Raw genomic sequence first — 22,174 nt, forward strand, 5'->3', positions numbered from 1 at the left:
CACACTCCAGGCCACTCCCTGCCAGCCCACACACACACTCCAGTCCACTCCCGGCCAGCCCACAGATACACTCCAGACCACTCCCGGGCAGACCACACACACACACACTCCAGGCCACTCCTGGCCAGCCCACGCACACACTCCAGGCCACTCCAGGCCAGATCACACACACACTCCAGGCCACTCCCGGCCAGCCCACAAACACACTCCAGGTAACTCCCGGCCAGCCGATACATACACATTCGAGGCCACTCCCGGCCAGCCCATACACACACTCCAGGCCAGGCCACTATCGGCCAGCCAACACACCGACTCTAGGCCAGTCCCGGCCAGCCTACACACATACTCCAGGCCACATCCGGCCAGCCCACACACACTCTCCAGGCCACTCCCGGCCAGCCCATACACACACTCCAGGCCAGGCCACTACCGGCCAGCCCACACACCCACTCCAGACCAGTCCCGGCCAGCCCACACACCCACTCCAGGCCAGTCCCGGCCAGCCCACACCCACACTCCAGGCCACACCCGGCCAGCCCACACACACACTCTAAGCCACTCCCGGCCAGCCCACACACACGCTCCAGGCCACTCCGGCCAGCCCACACACAAACTCCAGTCCACTCCCGGCCAGCCCACACACACACTCCAGGCCACTCCCGGCCAGCCCACACAGACACACCTGTCAATTCCCGGCCAGCCAACACACACACTCCAGTCCACTCCCGGCCTGCCCACACACACACTCCAGGCCACTCCCGGCCAGCCCACACACACACACTCCAGGCCAGTCCCGGCCAGCCCACGCACACAATCCAGGCCACTCCCAGCCAGCCCACACGCACACTCCAGGCCACTCCCGGCCAAACCACACACACACACACCAGGCCACTCCCTGCCAGCCAATACTCACACTCAAAGCCAGGCCACTCCTGGCCAACCCACACACACGCTCCAGGCCACTCTCGTCCAGCACACTCACACACTCCAGGACAGTCCCGGCCAGCCCACACACACATTCCAGACCACTCCCGGCCAGCCGACACTCACATTGCAGGCCACTCCCGGCCGGCCAACACACGCACTCCAGGTCAGTCCCGGTGAGCCCACAGACACACTCCAGGCCACTCGGGAGCAGCCCACACACACACTCACGGTCACTCCCGGCCAGCACACAAACACACTCCAGGCCACTCCCTGCCAGCGGACACACACACACTCCAGGCCATTCCCGGCCAGCCAACACACCCACTCCAGTCCACTCCCAGCCAGCCCACACACACACTCCGGGACACTCACGGCCAGCCCACACACAGACTCCAGGCCACTCCCGTCCAGCCAACACACACACTCCAAGCCAGGTCACTCCTGGCCAGCCCACACCCACACTCCAGGACACTCCCGGCCAGCCCACACACACACTCCAGGCCACTCCCGGCCAGCCCACACACACACTCCAGGACACTCCCGGCCAGCCCACACACATACTCCTGGCAATTCCCGGCCAGCCGACACTGACATTGCAGGCCACTCCCGATCAGCCCACACACACACTCCAAACCAGGCCACTCCTGGCTAGCCCACACTCACACTCCAGGCCACTCTCGTCCAGCCCACTCACACACTCCAGGCCACTCTCGTCCAGCCCACTCACACACTCCAGTCCACTCCCAGCCAGCCCACAGACGCACTCCAGGCCACTCCGGACCAGCCCACACACACACTCCCGGTCACTCCCGGCCAGCCCACAATCACACTCCAGGCCACTTCCGGCCAGTCGACACACACACACACACCATGCCATTCCCGGCCAGCCCACACACACCCTCCACGCCAGGCCACTCCCGGCCCGCCCACACACAAATTCCAGGACACTTCCAGCCAGCCCACACACAAAAATTCCAAGCCACTCACGGCCAGCCCACACACCCACTCCAGGCCAGGCCACTCCCAGCCAGCCCAGACATACACACTACAGGCCACTCCCGGCCAGACCACACACCCACTCTAGGCCACTTCCGGCCAGCCAACTCTCACACTCCAAGCCAGGCCAGTCCTGGCCAGCCCACACACACGCTTCAGGCCACTCCCGGCCAGCCCACGCACACACTGCAGGCCACTCCCGGCCAGCCCACACACAAATTCCAGGCCACTCCCGGCCAGCCCACACACACACTCCAGGCCACTCTCGGCCCGCCCACACACAAATTCCAGGCCACTCCCAGCCAACCCACACACACACTCCAGTCCACTCCCGGCCAGCCTAAACACACACTCCAGGACTCTCCCGGCCAGCCCACACATATACTCCAGGCCACTCCCGGCCAGCCCACGCACACAGACAGGCCACTCCCGGCCAACCCACACACACACTCCAGGCCACTCCCGGCCAGCCCACACACACACTCCAGGCCACTCAGGCCAGCCCACACATACACTCCAGGCCACTCCCGGCCAGCCCACACACACACTCCAGGCCACTCCTGGCCCGCCCACAGACAAATTCCAGGACACTCCCAGCCAGCCCACACACACAAATTCCAGGCCACTCCCAGACAGCCCACACACACAAAACCCAGGCCACTCCCGGCCAGACCACACACACACTCCAGGCCACTCCCGACCAGCCCACACACACACACCAGGCCACTCCCGGCCAGCCGACACACACATTCCAGGCCACTAACGGCCAGCCCACACACACACTTCAGGCCACTCCCTTCCAGCCCACACGGCCAGCCCCGTCCAAAACACACACAACAAGCCAGGCCACTCCTGGCCAGCCCACCATCACACTCCAGGACACTCCCGGCCAACCCACACACATACACCAGGCCACTCCCGGCCAGCCGACACACATATTCCAGGCTACTCCCGGCCAGCCCACACACACACTCCAGGCCCCTCCGGGCCAGTCCACACACACACTCCCGGTCACTCCCGGCCAGCCCACACACACAGTCCGGGCCACACCCGGCCATCCGACACACACACACTCCAGGCCACCCCCGGCCAGCCCAGACACACACTCCAGGCCAGGCCACACACGGTCAGCCCACACACACACTCCAGGCCACTCCCGGCCAGCCCACACACACACTCCAGGCCACTCCGGGACTGCCCACGCACACACTCCCAGTCACTCCGTGCCAGCCCACACATACACTCCAGGCCACTCCCGGCCAGTCGACACACACACTCCAGGCCACTCCCGGCCAGCCCACACACACACTCCAGGTCACTCCCGGCCCGCCCACACACAAATTCCAGGCCACACCCAGCCAGCCCACACACACAAATTCCAGGCCACCCGCCCAGCCCACATACACACTCCAGCCCAGGCCACTCCCAGCCAGCCCACACACACACACTTCAGGGCACTCCCGGCCAGACCACACACACACTCCAGGCCTCTCCCGGCCAGCCAACACTCACACTCCAAGCCAGGCCACTCCTGGCCAGCCCACACACACGCTCCAGGCCACTCTAGGCCAGCCCACACACACACTCTAGGCCACTCCCGGCCAGCCCAGTCACAAACTCCAGGCCCGGCCACTCCCAGCCAACCCACACACACACTCCAGGCATCTCCGGGCCAGCCCACGCGCACACTCCCGGTCACTCCTTGCCAGCCCACACACACACAACAGGCCACTTCCGGCCAGTCGACACACACACACACACCAGGCCACTCCCGGCCAGCCCACACACACCCTCCACGCCAGGCCACTCCCAGCCAGCCCACAGACACGCACCAGGCCACTCCTGGACAGCACACACCCACACTCCAGGCCACTCCCGGCCAGCCCACACACACGCTCCAGGCCACTACGGCCATACGACACACACACTCCAGGCCACTCCCTGCCAGCCCACACACACACTCCAGTCCACTCCCGGCCAGCCCACAGATACACTCCAGACCACTCCCGGCCAGACCACACACACACACACTCCAGGCCACTCCTGGCCAGCCCACGCACACACTCCAGGCCACTCCCGGCCAGATCACACACACACTCCAGGCCACTCCCGGCCAGCCCAGAAACACACTCCAGGTAACTCCCGGCCAGCCGATACACACACATTCGAGGCCACTCCCGGCCAGCCCATACACACACTCCAGGCCAGGCCACTATCGGCCAGCCAACACACCGACTCTAGGCCAGTCCCGGCCAGCCTACACATACTCCAGGCCACATCCGGCCAGCCCACACACACTCTCCAGGCCACTCCCGGCCAGCCCATACACACACTCCAGGCCAGGCCACTACCGGCCAGCCCACACACCCACTCCAGACCAGTCCCGGCCAGCCCACACACCCACTCCAGGCCAGTCCCGGCCAGCCCACACCCACACTCCAGGCCACACCCGGCCAGCCCACACACACACTCTAAGCCACTCCCGGCCAGCCCACACACACGCTCCAGGCCACTCCGGCCAGCCCACACACAAACTCCAGTCCACTCCCGGCCAGCCCACACACACACTCCAGGCCACTCCCGGCCAGCCCACACAGACACACCTGTCAATTCCCGGCCAGCCAACACACACACTCCAGTCCACTCCCGGCCAGCCCACACACACACTCCAGGCCACTCCCGGCCAGCCCACACACACACACTCCAGGCCAGTCCCGGCCAGCCCACGCACACACTCCAGGCCACTCCCAGCCAGCCCACACGCACACTCCAGGCCACTCCCGGCCAAACCACACACACACACCAGGCCACTCCCTGCCAGCCTAAACTCACACTCAAAGCCAGGCCACTCCTGGCCAACCCACACACATACTCCAGGCCACTCTCGTCCAGCACACTCACACACTCCAGGACAGTCCCGGCCAGCCCACACACACATTCCAGACCACTCCCGGCCAGCCGACACTCACATTGCAGGCCACTCCCGGCCGGCCAACACACGCACTCCAGGTCAGTCCCGGTGAGCCCACAGACACACTCCAGGCCACTCGGGAGCAGCACACACACACACTCACGGTCACTCCCGGCCAGCCCACAAACACACTCCAGGCCACTCCCTGCCAGCGGACACACACACACTCCAGGCCATTCCCGGCCAGCCAACACACCCACTCCAGTCCACTCCCAGCCAGCCCACACACACACTCCGGGACACTCACGGCCAGCCCACACACAGACTCCAGGCCACTCCCGTCCAGCCAACACACACACTCCAAGCCAGGTCACTCCTGGCCAGCCCACACCCACACTCCAGGACACTCCCGGCCAGCCCACACACACACTCCAGGCCACTCCCGGCCAGACCACACACACACTCCAGGACACTCCCGGCCAGCCCACACACACATTCCAGGCCACTCCCGGCCAGCCCACACACACACTCCAGGCCACTCCCGGCCAGCCGACACACACATTCCAGGCCACTCACGGCCAGCCCACACACCACTCCCGGCCATTCCCGGCCAGCCCACACACACACTCCGGGCCACTCCCGATCAGCCCACTCATACACTCCAGGACGGGCCCCTCCCGTGCAGCCCTCACACACACTCCAGGCCACTCCCGGCCAGCTCACACACACACTCCAGGCCACTCGGGCCAGCCCACTCACACACTCCAGGCCACTTGGGGCAGCCATACACACACTCGAGGCCAGGCCACTATCGGCCAGCCTTCACACTCACTCCAGGCCAGTCCCGGCCAGCTCACACACATACTCCAGGCCGCACCAGGCCAGCCCACGCACACACTCCAGGCCACTCCCGGCCAGCCCATACACACTCTCCAGGCCAGGTCACTACCGGCCAGCCCACACACCCACTCCAGACCAGTCCCGGCCAGCCCACACACACACTCCAGGCCAAAACCGGCCAGCCCACACACACCCTCCAACCACTCCCGGCCAGCACACACACACACTTCAGGCCACTCCCGGCCAGCCCACACACACGCTCCAGGCCACTCCCGGCCAGCCTACACACAAACTCCAGGCCACTCTCGGCCAGCACACACACACCCTCCAACCACTCCCGGCCAGCACACACACACACTTCAGGCCACTCCCGGCCAGCCCACACACACCCTCCAACCACTCCCGGCCAACACACACACACACTCCAGGCCACCTCCGACCAGCCTACACACACGCTCCAGGCCACTCAGGCCAGTCCACACACATACTCAAGTCCACTCCCGGCTAGCCCACAAACACACTCCAGGCCACTCCCGGCCCGCCCACATACAAATTCCAGGCCTCTCCAAGCAAGCCCACACACACAAATTTCAGGCCAATCCTGTCCATCCCACACACACACTCCCGGCCAGTCCCGGCCAGCCCACAGACACACTCCAGGCCACTCCCGGCCAGTCCCGGCCAGCCGACACACACACTCCAGTCTACTCCTGGCCAGCCCACACACACACTCCAGGCCATTCCCGGCTAGCCCACACACACACACTCCCGGCCAGTCCCGGCCAGCCCACACACACACTCCAGCCACTCCCGGCCAGCTCACACACACACTTCAGGCCACTCGGGCCAACCCACTCACACACTCCAGGCCACTCGGGCCAGCCCATACACACACACCAGGCCAGTCCACTCCCGGCCAGCCCACACACACGCTCCAGGCCACTCCGGCCAGCCGACACACAAACTCCAGGCCACTCTCGGCTAGCCCACACACACACTCCTGGCAATTCCCGGCCAGCCCACACACACACTCCAGGCCACTCTCGGCTAGCCCACACACACACTCCTGGCAATTCCCGGCCAGCCCACGCACACACTCCAGGCCACTCCCGGCCAGCCCACGCACACACTCCAGGCCACTCCCGACGGACCCAAACCCACACTCCAGGACACTCCCGGCCAGCCGACACACACACTCCAGGCCACTCCCGGCCAGCCCACACACACATTCCAGGCCACTCACGGCCAGCCCACACACACACTCCGGGCCACTCCCGGCCATCCGACACACACACACTACAGGCCACTCCCGGCCAGCACAGACACACACTCTAGGCCAGGCCACTCCCGGTCAGCCCACACACAAACCCCAGGCCACTCCCGGCCTGCCCAACACACACTACAGGCCACTCCGGGCCAGCCCACACACACACTCCAGGTCACTCCCGGCCAGCCCACACACACACTCCAGGCCACTCCCGGCCAGACCACACACACACTCCAGGCCACTCCCGGCCAGCCAACAGACACACTCCGGGCCACTCCCGGCCAGCCCACACACACACTCCAGGCCACTCTCGGCCAGCCCACACACACACTCCAGGCCATTCCCGGCCAGCCCACACACACACTCCAGCCACTCCCGGCCAGCTCACACACACACTCCAGGCCACTCGGGCCAGCCCACTCACACACTCCAGGCCAGGCCACTATCGGCCAGCCTTCACACTCACTCCAGGCCAGTCCCGGCCAGCTCACACACATACTCCAGGCCGCACCAGGCCAGCCCACGCACACACTCCAGGCCACTCCCGGCCAGCCCACACACCCACTCCAGGCCAGTCCCGGCCAGCCCACACACGCTCTTCAGGCCGCTCACGGCCAGCCCACACACACACTCCTGGCAATTGCCGGCCAGCCCACACACGCTCTTCAGGCCACTCACGGGCAGCACACACCCACACTTCAGGCCACTCCCGGCCAGCCCACGCACACACTCCAGGCCACTCCCGACGGACCCAAACCCACACTCCAGGACACTCCCGGCCAGCCGACACACACACTCCAGGCCACTCCCGGCCAGCCGACACACACACTCCAGGCCACTCCCGGCCAGCCGACACACACATTCCAGGCCACTCACGGCCAGCCCACACACACACTCCCGGCCAGCCGACACACACACTCCGGGCCCCTCCGCGCCAGACCACAAACACACTCCCGGTCACTCCCGGCCAGCCCATACACACACTCCTGGCCAGGTCACTACCGGCCAGCCCACACACCCACTCCAGGCCAGTCCCGGCCAGCCCACACACCCACTCCAGGCCAGTTCCGGCCAGCCCACACACACACTCCAAGCCACTCCCGGCCAGCACAAACACACACTTCAGGCCACTCCCGGCCAGCCCACACACACGCTCCAGGCCACACCGGCCAGCCGACACACAAACTCCAGGCCACTCTCGGCCAGCCCACACACACACTCCTGGCAATTCCCGGTCCAGCCAACACACACACTCCAGGCCACTCACGGCCAGCACAGACCCACACTTCAGGCCACTCCCGGCCAACCCACGCACACACTCCAGGCCACTCCCGGCCAACACACACACACACACTCCAGGCCACTTCCGACCAGCCGACACACACGCTCCAGGCCACTATGGCCAGCCCACACACATACTCCAGGCCACTCCCGGCCAACCCACACACACACTCCAGGCGACTCCCGGCCCACACACACACAAATTTCAGGCCAATCCCGTCCAGCCCACACACACACTCCCGGCCACTCCCGGCCAGCCCACAGACACACTCCAGGCCACTCCCGGCCAGCCCTACACACACTCCAGGCCAGGTCACTACCGGCCAGCCCACACACCCACTCCAGGCTAGTCCCGGCCAGCACACACACACACTTCAGGCCACTCCCGGCCAGCCCACACACACACTCCAGGCCACTCCGGCCAGCCGACACACAAACTCCAGGCCACTCTCGGCCAGCCCACACACACACTCCAGGCCACTCCGGCCAGCCGACACACAAACTCCAGGCCACTCTCGGCCAGCCCACACACACACTCCTGGCAATTCCCGGCCAGCCAACACACACACTCCAGGCCACTAACGGCCAGCCCACACACACACTCCAGGCCACTCCCGGCCAGCCGACACAAACACACTCCAGGCCACTCCCGGCCAGCCCTACACACACTCCAGGCCAGGTCACTACCGGCCAGCCCACACACCCACTCCAGGCCAGTCCCGGCCAGCCCACACACACATTCCAGGCCATAACCGGCCAGTCCACACAAACACTCCAAGCCACTCCCGGCCAGCACACACACACACTTCAGGCCACTCCCGGCCAGCCCACACACACACTCCAGGCCACTCCGGCCAGCCGACACACAAACTCCAGGCCACTCTCGGCCAGCCCACACACACACTCCCTGCAATTCCCGGCCAGCCCACACACACAGTCCTGGCAATTCCCGGCCAGCCAACACACAAACTCCAGGCCACTAACGGCCAGCACACACCCACACTTCAGGCCACTCCCGGCCAGCCCACGCACACACTCAAGGCCACTCCCGGCCAACACACACACGCACTCCAGGCCACTTCCGACCAGCCTACACTCACGCTCCAGGCCACTCAGGACAGGCCACACACATACTCCATGCCACTCCCGGCCAGCCAATACACACACTCCAGGCCACTCCCGGCCCGTCCACACACAAATTCCAGGCCACTCCAAGCCAGCCCACACACACAAATTTCAGGCCAATCCCGTCCAGCCCACACACACACTCCCGGCCAGTCCCGGCCAGCCCTCAGACACACTCCAGGCCACTCCCGGCCAGCTGACACACACACACTCCAGGCCACAACGGCCAGCCCACACACACACTCCCGGCCAGCCCACACACACACACTCCCGGCCACTCCCGGCCAGCCCACACACACACTCCAGGCCACTCCCGGCCAGCCCACGCACAGACTCCAGGCCACTCCCGGCCAGCCCCCACACACACTCCAGGCCACTTCCGGCCAGCCCACGCACCCACTCCCGGCCAGCCCACACACAAATTCCAGTCCACTCCCGGCCAGCCTACACACACACTCCAGTCCACTCCCGGCCAGCCTACACACACACTCCAGGACACTCCCGGCCAGACCACACACACACTCCAGGACACTCCCGGCTAACCCACACACAAATTCCAGGACACTCCCAGCCAGCCCACACACACACACCAGGCCACTCCCGGCCAGCCCAACACACACTCCAGGGCACTCCCGGCCAGCCCAACACACACTCCAGGGCACCCTGGGCCAGCCCACACATACACTCCCGGTCACTCCCGGCCAGCCCACACACACACTCCAGGCAACTCCCGGCCAGCCCACACACACACTCCTGGCCACTCCCATCCAGCCAACACACACACTCCAAGCCAGGCCACTGCAGGCTAGCCCACACTCACACTCCAGGCCACTCCCGACGGACCCAAACCCATACTCCAGGCCACTCCCGGCCAGCCGACACACACATTCCAGGCCACTCACGGCCAGCCCACACACACACACTCCAGGCCAGGCCTCTCCCTGCCAGCCCACACACACACTCCAGGCCACTCCCGGCCAGCACACGCACACACCCCAGGCCCTCCGTGCCAGTCCACACACACACTCCAGGACACTCCCGGCCAGCCCACACTCACACTCTAGGTCAACCCGGGACAGCCCACACACACACATACTCCAGGCCACTCCCGGCCAGCCCACACACACACTCCAGGCCACACCGGCCAGCCCACACACACACTCCAGGCCACTCCCGGCCAGCCCACACACACACTCCAGGCAGGCCACTCCCGGCAAGCCCACACACACACTCCAGGCCACTCCCGGCCAGCCCACACACACACTACAGGCCACTCCCGGCCCGCCCACACACAAATTCCACGCCACTCCCAGCCAGCCCACACACAGAAATTCCAGGCCACTCCCAGCCAGCCCACACACACACACTCCAGTCCACTCCCGTCCAGCCCACACACACACTCCAGTCCACTCCCAGCCAGCCCACACACACACACTCCAGTCCACTCCCGGCCAGTCGACACACACACTCCCGGCTACTCCCGGCCAGCCAATACACACACTCCAAGCCAGGCAAAACCTGGTCAGCCCACACACACACTCCAGGCCACACCCGGCCAGACCACACACACGCTCGAGGCCACTCTCGGCCTGCCCACTCACACACTCCAGGGCAGTCCTGGCCAGCCCACACACACACACTCCAGGCCACTCCGGCCAGCCGACACTCACATTGAAGGCCACTCCCGGCCAGCCCACACACACACTCCAGGCCACTCCCGGCCAGCCCACACACACACTGCAGGCCACTCCCGGACAGCCAACACACACACTCCAGCCACGCCCGGCCAGCCCACACACACACTCCAGGCCACTCGGGCCAGCCCATACACACACACACCAGCCACTCCCGGCCAGCCCATACACACACTCCAGGCCAGACCACTATCGGCCAGCCCACAAACCCGCTCCAGGCCACTTCCGGCCAGTCGACACGCACACACTCCAGGCCACTCGGGCCAGCCCATACACACACACTCCAGCCACTCCCAGCCAGCCCACACACACTCTCCAGGCCACTTCCGGCCAGCACACACCCACACTCAACGCCACTCCCGGCCAGCCCACACACACTCCAGGCCACTCCTGGCCAGACCACACACACACCCCAGGCCAGTCCCGGCCAGCCCACGCACAAAAGCCATCTAACCTACACTATGCCATTATCATCCATATGTTTATCCAATAAACTTTTAAATGCCCTCAAAGTTGGCGAGTTCACTACTGTAGCAGGTACAGCATTCCACGGCCTCACTACTCTTTGCGTAAACAACCTACCTCTGACCAACGTCCTACATCTATTACCCCTCAGTTTAATGTTATGTCCCCTCGTGCCAGCCATATCCATCCGCGGGAGAAGGCTCTCACTGTCCACCCTATCCAACTCCCTGATCATTTTGTAGGCCACTCCCTGCCAGCCCACACACACACACCAGGCCACGCCTCTCCCGGCCATCCCACACACACACGCCAGGCCACTCCCGGCCAGCCCACACACACACACCAGGCCAGGCCACTCCCGGCCAGCCCACACACACACTCCAGGCCTCTACCGGCCATCCCACACAAACACTTCCGGCCACTCCCGGAAAGACGCCACACGCGCTCCAGGCCAGGCCACTCCCGGCCAGCCCACACACACACACTCCAGGCCACTCCCGGCCAGCCCAGACACACACTCCAGGCCACTCCCGGCTAGCCCACTCACACACTCCAGGTTGCACTCCCGTCCAACCCACGTACACACTCCAGGCCACTCGCGCCCAGCCCACACACACACTCCAGGCCACTCCCGGCCAGCCCACACACACACTCCAGGCCACTCCCAGCCTGCCAACACACACACTACTTGCCACTCCCGGCCAGCCCACACACACACTCCTGGCCACTCCCGGCCAGCCCACACACACACTCCAGGTCACTCCCGGCCAGCCCACACACACACTCCAGGCCACTCCCGGCCACCCCACACACACACCCCAGGCCAGGCCACACCCGGCCAGCCCACACACACTCCAGGACATTCCCGTCCAGTCCACACACACACTTCAGGCCACTCCCTGCCATCCCACACACACACTCCCGGCCAGCCCACACACACACTCCAGGCCTCTCCCTGCCAGCCCACACACACACTCCAAGCCACTCCCGGCCAGCCCACACACACACTCCAGGCCACTTCCGGCCAGCCCACACACACACTCCAAGCCACTCCCGGCCATTCCACACACACACTCCCGGCCACTCCCGGCCAGCCCACACACACACTCCAGGCCAGGCCACTCCCGGCCAACCCACACACACACACCAGGCCACTCCCGGCCAGCCCACACACACACTCCAGGCTACTCCCGGCCAGCCCACACACACACTCCAGGCCACTCCCGGCCAGCCCACACACACACTCCAGGCCACTCCCGGCCACCCACACACACACTCCAGGCCACTCCCGGCCAGCCCACACACACACTCCAGGCCGCTCCCGGCCAGCCCACACACACACTCCAGGCCACTCCCGGCCAGCCCACACACACACTCCAGGCAACTCCCGGCCAGCCCACACACACACTCCTGGCCACTCCCATCCAGCCAACACACACACTCCAAGCCAGGCCACTGCAGGCTAGCCCACACTCACACTCCAGGCCACTCCTCTCCCGGCCAGCCCACACACACACTCCAGGCCACTCCCTGCCAGCCCACACACACACTCCAGGCCACGCCTCTCCCGGCCAGCCCACACACACACTCCAGGCCACTCCCTGCGAGCCCACACACACACTCCAGGCCACGCCTCTCCCGGCCATCCCACACACACTCCAGGCCACTCCCGGCCAGCCCAGACACACACTCCCGGCCACTCCCGGCCAGCCCACACACACACTCCAGGCCACTCCCGGCCATCCCACACACACTCCAGGCCACTCCTGGCCAGCCCACACACGCGCTCTAGGCCCAGCCCGGCCATTCCACACACACACTCCCGGCCACTCCCGGCCAGCCCACACACACACTCCAGGTCAGGGCATTCCCGGCCAGCCCTCACACACACTCCAGTCCACTGCCGGCCAGCCCACACACACACTCCAGTCCACTCCCGGCCAGCCCACACACACACACACTCCAGACCACTCCCAGCCAGCCCACACACACACTCAAGGCCACTCCCGGCCAGCCCACACACACACTCCAGGCCACTCACGGCCAGCCCACACACACACTCCAGGCCAGGCCACTCCCGACCAGTCCACACACATGCTCCCGGCCACACCCGGCCAGCCCACACACACATTCCAGGCCACTCCCGGCCAGCCCACACACACACTCCAGGCCACTCCCGGCCAGCCCACACACACACACCAAGCCACTCCGGGCCAGCCCACACACACACTCCAGGCCACTCACGGCCAGCCCACACACACAGTCCAGGCCACTCCAGGCCAGCCCACACACACACTCCAGGCCACTCCCGGCCAGCCCACACACACACACCAGGCCACTCCGGGCCAGCCCACACACACACTCCAGGCCACTCACGGCCAGCCCACACACACAGTCCAGGCCACTCCGGGCCAGCCCACACACACACTCCAGGCCACTCCAGGCCAGCCCACACACACACTCCCGGCCACTCCCGGCCAGACCACACACACACTCCAGGCCACTCCTGGCCCGTCCACACACACACTTCAGGCCAGGCCACGCCCGGCCAGCCACACACACACTCCCGGCCACCACACACACACACTCCTGGCCACTCCGGGCAACCCACACACACTCCAGGCCAGTCCCGGCAAGCCCACGCACAAAAGCCATCGAACCTACACTATGCCATTATCATCCTATGTTTATCCAATAAACTTTTAAATGCCCTCAAAGTTGGCGAGTTCACTACTGTAGCAGGTACGGCATTCCACGGCCTCACTACTCTTTGTGTAAACAACCTACCTCTGACCAATGTCCTACATCTATTACCCCTCACTTTAATGTTATGTCCCCTCGTGCCAGCCATATCCATCCGCGGGAGAAGGCTCTCACTGTCCACCCTATCCAACTCCCTGATCATTTTGTAGGCCACTCCCTGCCAGCCCACACACACACACCAGGCCACGCCTCTCCCGGCCATCCCACACACACACTCCAGGCCACTCCCGGCCAGCCCACACACACACACCAGGCCAGGCCACTCCCGGCCAGCCCACACACACACTCCAGGCCTCTCCCGTCCATCCCACACACACACTCCCGGCCACTCACTGTAAGACGCCACACGCGCTCCAGGCCAGGCCACTCCCGGCCAGCCCACACACACACACTCCAGGCCACTCCCGGCCAGCCCACACACACACTCCAGGCCACTCCCGGCTAGCCCACTCACACACTCCAGGTTGCACTCCCGTCCAACCCACGTACACACTCCAGGCCACTCGCGCCCAGCCCACACACACACTCCAGGCCACTCCCGGCCAGCCCACACACACACTCCAGGCCACTCCCAGCCTGCCAACACACACACTACTTGCCACTCCCGGCCAGCCCACACACACACTCCTGGCCACCCGGCCAGCCCACACACACACTACAGGTCACTCCCGGCCAGCCCACACACACACTCCTGGCCACTCCCGGCCAGCCCACACACACACTCCTGGCCACTCCCGGCCAGCCCACACACACACTCCAGGCCACTCCCGGCCAGGCCACACACACACTCCAGGCCAGGCCACACACGGCCAGCCCACACACACTCCAGGACATTCCCGGCCAGTCCACACACACACTTCAGGCCACTCCCTGCCACCCCACACACACACTCCAGGCCACGCCTCTCCCGGCCATCCAACATACACACTCCAGGCCACTCCCGGCCAGCCCACAAACACACTCCAGGCCAGGCCACTCCCGGCCAGCCCTCACACACACTCCAGTCCACTCCCGGCCAGCCCACACACACACTCCAGGCCAGGCCACTCCCGGCCAGCCCACAAACACACTCCAGGCCAGGCCACTCCCGGCCAGCCCTCACACACACTCCAGGCCACTCCCGGCCAGCCCACACACACACTCCTGGCCACTCCCGGCCAGCCAACACACACACTCCAGGCCACTCCCGGCCAACCCACACACACACTCCTGGTCACTCCCGGCCAGCCCACACACACACTCCAGGCCACTCCCGGCCAGCCCACACACACACTCCAGGCCACTCCCGCCCAGACCACACACACACTCCAGGACTCTGCCGACCAGCCCACACACACACTCCAGCCCACTCCCGGCCCGACCACACACACACTACAGGACTCTGCCGACCAGCCCACACACACACTCCAGGCCACTCCCGGCCAGACCACACACACACTCCAGGACTCTCCCGGCCAGCCCACACACACACACTCCAGGCCACTCCCGGCCAGCCCACACACACACTCCAGGACACTCCCGTCCAGCCCACACACACATTCCACGCCACTCCCGTCCAGCCCACACACACCCCAGGCCACTCCCGGCCAGCCCACACACACACTCCAGGCCACTCCCGGCCAGCCCACACACACACTCCAGGCCACTCCCGGCCAGCCCACACACACACTCCAGGCCACTCGCGCCCAGCCCACACACACACTAAAGGCAATGCCTCTCCCGGCCAACCCACACACACACTCCAGGCCTCTCCCGGCCATCCCACACATACACACCCGGCCACTCCCGGCAAGACCCCAAACGCGCTCCCGGCCACTCCCGGCGAGCCCACAAACACACTCCAGGCCACTCCCTGCCAGCCCACACACACACTCCAGGCCAATCCCGGCCAGCCCACACACACACTCCAGGCCACTCCCGGCCAGCCCACACACACACTCCAGGCCACTCCCGGCCAGCCCACACACACACTCCAGGCCAGGCCACAAACGGCCAGCCCACACACACACTCCAGACCACTCCCGGCCAGCCCACACAGACACTCCAGGACACTCCCGTCCTGCCCACACACACACTCCAGGACACTCCCGGCTAACCCACACACAAATTCCAGGACACTCCCAGCCAGCCCACACACACACACCAGGCCACTCCCGGCCAGCCCAACACACACTCCAGGGCACTCCCGGCCAGCCCAACACACACTCCAGGGCACCCCGGGCCAGCCCACACACACACTCCCGGTCACTCCCGGCCAGCCCACACACACACTCCAGGCAACTCCCGGCCAGCCCACACACACACTCCAGGCCACTCCCATCCAGCCAACACACACACTCCAAGCCAGGCCACTGCAGGCTAGCCCACACTCACACTCCAGGGCACTCCCGACGGACCCAAACCCACACTCCAGGCCACTCCCGGCCAGCCGACACACACATTCCAGGCCACTCACGGCCAGCCCACACACACACACTCCAGGCCAGGCCTCTCCCTGCCAGCCCACACACACACTCCAGGCCACTCCCGGCCAGCCCACACTCACACTCCAGGTCAACCCGGGCCAGCCCACACACACACATACTCCAGGCCACTCCCGGCCAGCCCACACACACACTCCAGGCCACACCGGCCAGCCCACACACACACTCCAGGCCACTCCCGTCAAGCCAACACACACACTCCCGGCCACTCCGGGCCAGCCCACACACACACTCCAGGCCACTCCCGGCCAGCCCACACACACACTCCAGGCCACTCACGGCCAGCCCACACACACAGTCCAGGCCACTCCAGGCCAGCCCACACACACACTCCCGGCCACTCCCGGCCAGACCACACACACACTCCAGGCCACTCCTGGCCCGTCCACACACACACTTCAGGCCAGGCCACGCCCGGCCAGCCACACACACACTCCCGGCCACCAGACACACACACTCCTGGCCACTCCGGGCAACCCACACACACTCCAGGCCACTCCCGGCCAGCCCACACACACACCCCAGGCCAGTCCCGGCAAGCCCACGCACAAAAGCCATCGAACCTACACTATGCAATTATCATCCATATGTTTATCCAATAAACTTTTAAATGCCCTCAAAGTTGGCGAGTTCACTACTGTAGCAGGTACGGCATTCCACGGCCTCACTACTCTTTGTGTATACAACCTACCTCTGACCAATGTCCTACATCTATTACCCCTCACTTTAATGTTATGTCCCCTCGTGCCAGCCATATCCATCCGCGGGAGAAGGCTCTCACTGTCCACCCTATCCAACTCCCTGATCATTTTGTAGGCCACTCCCTGCCAGCCCACACACACACACCAGGCCACGCCTCTCCCGGCCATCCCACACTCACACTCCAGGCCACTCCCGGCCAGCCCACACACACACACCAGGCCAGGCCACTCCCGGCCAGACCACACACACACTCCAGGCCTCTCCCGTCCATCCCACACACACACTCCCGGCCACTCCCGGTAAGACGCCACACGCGCTCCAGGCCAGGCCACTCCCGGCCAGCCCACACACACACACTCCAGGCCACTCCCGGCCAGCCCACACACACACTCCAGGCCACTCCCGGCTAGCCCACTCACACACTCCAGGTTGCACTCCCGTCCAACCCACGTACACACTCCAGGCCACTCGCGCCCAGCCCCCACACACACTCCAGGCCACTCCCGGCCAGCCCACACACATACTCCAGGCCACTCCCAGCCTGCCAACACACACACTACTTGCCACTCCCGTCCAGCCCACACACACACTCCTGGCCACCCGGCCAGCCCACACACACACTACAGGTCACTCCCGGCCAGCCCACACACACACTCCTGGCCACTCCCGGCCAGCCCACACACACACTCCTGGCCACTCCCGGCCAGCCCACACACACACTCCAGGCCACTCCCGGCCAGCCCACACACACACTCCAGGCCAGGCCACACCCGGCCAGCCCACACACACTCCAGGACATTCCCGGCCAGTCCACACACACACTTCAGGCCACTCCCTGCCACACCACACACACACTCCAGGCCACGCCTCTCCCGGCCATCCAACACATACACTCCAGGCCACTCCCGGCCAGCCCACAAACACACTCCAGGCCAGGCCACTCCCGGCCAGCCCTCACACACACTCCAGTCCACTCCCGGCCAGCCCACACACACACTCCAGGCCAGGCCACTCCCAGCCAGCCCACAAACACACTCCAGGCCAGGCCACTCCCGGCCAGCCCTCACACACACTCCAGGCCACTCCCGGCCAGCCCACACACACACTCCTGGCCACTCCCGGCCAGCCAACACACACACTCCAGGCCGCTCCCGGCCAACCCACACACACACTCCTGGTCACTCCCGGCCAGCCCACACACACGCTCCAGGCCACTCCGGGCAACCCACACACACTCCAGGCCACTCCCGGCCAGCCCACACACACACCCCAGGCCAGTCCCGGCAAGCCCACGCACAAAAGCCATCGAACCTACACTATGCAATTATCATCCATATGTTTATCCAATAAACTTTTAAATGCCCTCAAAGTTGGCGAGTTCACTACTGTAGCAGGTACGGCATTCCACGGCCTCACTACTCTTTGTGTATACAACCTACCTCTGACCAATGTCCTACATCTATTACCCCTCACTTTAATGTTATGTCCCCTCGTGCCAGCCATATCCATCCGCGGGAGAAGGCTCTCACTGTCCACCCTATCCAACTCCCTGATCATTTTGTAGGCCACTCCCTGCCAGCCCACACACACACACCAGGCCACGCCTCTCCCGGCCATCCCACACACACACTCCAGGCCACTCCCGGCCAGCCCACACACACACACCAGGCCAGGCCACTCCCGGCCAGACCACACACACACTCCAGGCCTCTCCCGTCCATCCCACACACACACTCCCGGCCACTCCCGGTAAGACGCCACACGCGCTCCAGGCCAGGCCACTCCCGGCCAGCCCACACACACACACTCCAGGCCACTCCCGGCCAGCCCACACACACACTCCAGGCCACTCCCGGCTAGCCCACTCACACACTCCAGGTTGCACTCCCGTCCAACCCACGTACACACTCCAGGCCACTCGCGCCCAGCCCCCACACACACTCCAGGCCACTCCCGGCCAGCCCACACACATACTCCAGGCCACTCCCAGCCTGCCAACACACACACTACTTGCCACTCCCGTCCAGCCCACACACACACTCCTGGCCACCCGGCCAGCCCACACACACACTACAGGTCACTCCCGGCCAGCCCACACACACACTCCTGGCCACTCCCGGCCAGCCCACACACACACTCCTGGCCACTCCCGGCCAGCCCACACACACACTCCAGGCCACTCCCGGCCAGCCCACACACACACTCCAGGCCAGGCCACACCCGGCCAGCCCACACACACTCCAGGACATTCCCGGCCAGTCCACACACACACTTCAGGCCACTCCCTGCCACACCACACACACACTCCAGGCCACGCCTCTCCCGGCCATCCAACACACACACTCCAGGCCACTCCCGGCCAGCCCACAAACACACTCCAGGCCAGGCCACTCCCGGCCAGCCCTCACACACACTCCAGTCCACTCCCGGCCAGCCCACACACACACTCCAGGCCAGGCCACTCCCAGCCAGCCCACAAACACACTCCAGGCCAGGCCACTCCCGGCCAGCCCTCACACACACTCCAGGCCACTCCCGGCCAGCCCACACACACACTCCTGGCCACTCCCGGCCAGCCAACACACACACTCCAGGCCGCTCCCGGCCAACCCACACACACACTCCTGGTCACTCCCGGCCAGCCCACACACACGCTCCAGGCCACTCCCGGCCAGCCCACACACACACTCCAGGCCACTCCCGGCCAGACCACACACACACTCCAGGACTCTGCCGACCAGCCCACACACACACTCCAGCCCACTCCCGGCCAGACCACACACACACTCCAGGACTCTGCCGACCAGCCCACACACACACACCAGGCCACTCCCGGCCAGACCACACACACACTCCAGGACTCTCCCGGCCAGCCCACACACACAAACTCCAGGCAACTCCCGGCCAGCCCACACACACACTCCAGGACACTCCCGTCCAGCCCACACACACACTCCACGCCACTCCCGTCCAGCCCACACACACACCCCAGGCCACTCCCGGCCAGCCCACACACACACTCCAGGCCACTCCCGGCCAGCCCACACACACACTCCAGGCCACTCCCGGCCAGCCCACACACACACTCCAGGCCACTCGCGCCCAGCCCACACACACACTAAAGGCAATGCCTCTCCCGGCCAACCCACACACACACTCCAGGCCTCTCCCGGCCATCCCACACATACACACCCGGCCACTCCCGGCAAGACCCCAAACGCGCTCCCGGCCACTCCCGGCGAGCCCACAAACACACTCCAGGCCACTCCCTGCCAGCCCACACACACACTCCAGGCCAATCCCGGCCAGCCCACACACACACTCCAGGCCACTCCCGGCCAGCCCACACACACACTCCAGGCCACTCCCGGCCAGCCCACACACACACTCCAGACCAGGCCACAAACGGCCAGCCCACACACACACTCCAGACCACTCCCGGCCAGCCCACACAGACACTCCAGGACACTCCCGTCCTGCCCACACACACACTCCAGGCCACTCCCGTCCAGCCCACACACACACTCCAGGCCACTCGCGTCCAAGCCACGTACACACTCCAGGCCACGCCCGGCCAACCCACACACACACTCCAGGCCACTCCCGTCCAGACCACACACACACTACAGGCCAGGCCTCTGCAATCCAGCCCACACACACACTCCAGGCCACTCCCGGCCAGCCCACACACACACTCCAGGCCACGCCCTGCCAGCCCACACACACACTCCAGGCCAGGCCTCTCCCGGCCATCCCACACACACACTCCAGGCCACTCCCGGCCAGACCACACACACACTCCAGGCCATTCCCGGCCAGCCAACAGTCACACTCCAAGCCAGGCCACTCCTGGCCAGCCCACACACACGCTCCAGGCCACTCTCGGCCAGCCCACTCACACACTCCAGGACAGTCCCGGCCAGCCCAAACACACTCTCCAGGCCACTCCCGGCCAGCCGACACTCACACTCCAGGCCACTCCCGGCCTGCCCACACACACACACCAGTCCAGTCCCGGCCAGCCCACAATCACACTCCAGGCCACTCCGGACCAGCCCACACACAGACTCCCGTTCACTCCCGGCCAGCCCACAATCACACTCCAGGCTACTCCCGGCCAGCCGACACACACACACTCCAGGCCACTAAGGACAGCCCACACACACACTCCAGGCCACTCCTGGCCAGCCCACACAGGCACTCCAGGCCATTCCCGGCCAGCCAACATACATACTCCAGGCCACTCCTGGCCAGCCCACACACACACTCCAGGCCACTCCTGGCCAGCCCACACAGGCACTCCAGGCCACTCACGGCCAGCCCACACACACAATCCTGCCACTCCCGGCCAGCTCACACACACACTCCAGGTCACTCCCGGCCAGCCCACACACACACTCCAGGCCACTCCCGTACAGCCCCCCCACACGCACTTCAGGCCACTACCGTCCAGCCAACACACACACTCCAAGCCAGGCCACTCCTGGCTAGCCCACACTCACACTCCAGGCCACTCCGGACCAGCCCACACCCACACTCCAGGACACTCCCGGCCAGCCCACACACACACACCAGGCCAGTCCCGCCCAGCCCACACACCCACTCCAGGCCACTCCGGGCCAGCCCACACACACACTCCCAGTCACTCCCGGCCAGCCCACAAACACACTCCAGGCCACTCCCGGCCAGCCCACACACACCCCAGGCCATTCCCGGCCAG

This window comes from Scyliorhinus torazame, chromosome 20 (assembly GCF_047496885.1).
Source record: "Scyliorhinus torazame isolate Kashiwa2021f chromosome 20, sScyTor2.1, whole genome shotgun sequence".
Lineage (NCBI taxonomy): Eukaryota > Metazoa > Chordata > Chondrichthyes > Carcharhiniformes > Scyliorhinidae > Scyliorhinus > Scyliorhinus torazame.